Genomic DNA, 2,502 nt, shown 5'->3' with positions numbered 1-2,502 from the left:
GAGGAAACTTTTCATTGCGACAGGCTTTATCACAGTTCAAGGACACATTCCAGACAGGCAAAAAACATTCAAGGAAGGCCAAAGATGGGTGTGGCTTGGAGAGAGTCCCAAGGGCAAGACAGAGAGGCTTTGAGGGCTACATTTGACCCCTGGAGCTGAGGTTTTCCAGACCATCTGATTAAAATCTGCTATAACCGAATTATGGTGAATCTATGCTGCTTCATGTCCCATTTTCTTTTTTCCTCGTTAATTCCCCATCTCCCCTTGCCCCGCATTGCAAAGTCATGCCCTAGTTGCTTGTGTCAGTATTCCTGCATGTAGGGAGCTCAATTAGCAATTTCCAACTACATTGAGGGTGCCAGCAGTAGACCAATTATTTCCATCATAATGGGTCACAAGAACCTTAGAGTGTGGGTGCCAACTACTCAGAAGTGGCAGTGTAGCACACAGTGCTAATGAACGGGAACTGACAGACGAAAAAAGCACCTTTTTTCCTTTTTCTGTCTATCCATATTAAAAGCATTGTGAACCACTGCATTAGCCACCAGCTCATCACTGAAGAGAACAGCCCCCCCCCTTTTCAGCAGCCTTTTCTTGGCCAAGCAGAAGGTAACTTGCTAAAAAATTCATTTGAAGGAATAGAGCTTTGCAGCAGCTCTAATAAGCAGGCTGGATTAAGCTGCAGAGCAATGAGTCTGGATCCCTGACTGGGAGTGAAACCAGCTCCTTTATCTGAACATTTTCTCCCCTGGTCGATAAAATGCTGAGCTCAGCAGTTAAGAAGCTCCAAGGTTGGGGAGGGAGGTGGTAGATGTAGCTCTTCTTTCCCTCTGTGCCTCAGGGCTGGAAGCGCAGAAATTATTTGGCCTCAGGCCAGTTGCCAGCATTGTTTACAACATGACAAAAGCCCTTGACAATGCTGTCAAAGAGCAAACTTTAGCCTGGAAGGACACAGCCCCAAGAGAAACAGAGAAGTGTGTTTATTCCTATCAAAAGAAAGATGAGTGAGATTGCAGCCCGGAAACCATGCCTGTCTCTTTAAAGTCCTACCAGCTACAATTCCCTGCACATTTAACCAACGTCAGTTCCTAGGATTATTTAAGGTGAGCGCTTTAAATGTGCACTAAATGTATGGTGTAGATGTCTGCTCCATCAAAGGCCATCAGGATTCGGCCATCGGAAACAGCGTCTGGGTGGGAAACGCTGCAATGTGGATCTTGGCCAATTTCCTTTTTAAAAGCTCAACAGCTTTGGGCAAAAATCTCAACAACTTTTGTGTCCAGATTTTCACTTTTTCAAATATGGCAACTCTAGCGTAGAAACTTTTGCCAGGTTGGAAAATATAACAGGTAGTGGAAGGTGGAGGAGAGAGTTTTCTTTTTACCTGCAAGCACCAGTGGCCATTTCCCTCCTATTTTCCCCTGGCCTAGATGGAAGTTCCTGGACCACTTATACTCATGGGTCTTAGAATCCCAAAGAAGGAATGGTCATCATCATACTGCTCTCCAAGCTTCAAACCCACAACGATCTCCCACCAGGTCCCAGAGTCTGGGATGCACATAAACCCTGGTCATCCTTTTTAACTGAACATTTGTGATTCTTTTGTGCTCTTTAGACTATTGAGGTAGCCACATGCAATCCTGCCTTCAAATGCTGTTTGCACTTGAAAAAGGTTTGGGCGGTCACACTGCTTCACTTCCAATCAGTGCATATCCCATAACTTCCTGCAGACTTTATATACCACAAATGTTCTGGTTTATTTTTGTCCTGCTTTTGTTGTGTTATAGCCCCTCCAGACAGCAATAATGTGCTGCTCGATGAACAAAGCAAAGCAAAATAAGTCCACCACTAATGCACTATATTTTTGTGTTAATAACATATTGCAAAAGACATCCACAATAAGACATTAGTCTGGAGGGGGCCTGGGGCACACCAAAGAGAGTAATCCACACACTATGTCTCCACACTTGCTGGGAATTTCTTGAAGCCAAGCAATTCTCTAGCTGTTGCATAAATCTCTCTCCCTTCTTCTTCCCTACCTATGTATTTGCAATCAGACCTTAAACTTGGAGAAACTGAAGATGCAGCCAGCCAAGAAACCGTGGAAAAGGTACCATTGGAACTTCTGCCTAAAGTTTGCAAAATGCTTTTTCTGAAGTTCAACCGGTTCTTCTACCTTGCCAGCCAATTTCAACCCTCCACCCATCACCTTTTCTTTGGCTAACTTGCCTCTCTTGTTTTATTGGAGTATTTTTTGTGGTTTGTTTATTTTCTTACATTTATATCCTTCCACCATGGAACCTAGGCAGTGTGCATGTGGTTCCTAGGCAGTCTAGGGCTGTGCCTCTTTGGTAGAGCATATGCGTTGCATAGAAAATGTCCCTGGTTCAATCCCCAATGTCTCCAAGTAGCAGAGTCATAGCATGGGGCCTTGACCCCAGGTGAAATTTTGAGACGGGGAACAAACAGTCGACCCCACAGCAGGCTCCTTCATGGAGCCTG

Source organism: Lacerta agilis, chromosome 6 (assembly GCF_009819535.1).
Source record: "Lacerta agilis isolate rLacAgi1 chromosome 6, rLacAgi1.pri, whole genome shotgun sequence".
Classification (NCBI taxonomy): domain Eukaryota; kingdom Metazoa; phylum Chordata; class Lepidosauria; order Squamata; family Lacertidae; genus Lacerta; species Lacerta agilis.
Note: the sequence above shows the minus strand (reverse complement) of the source record.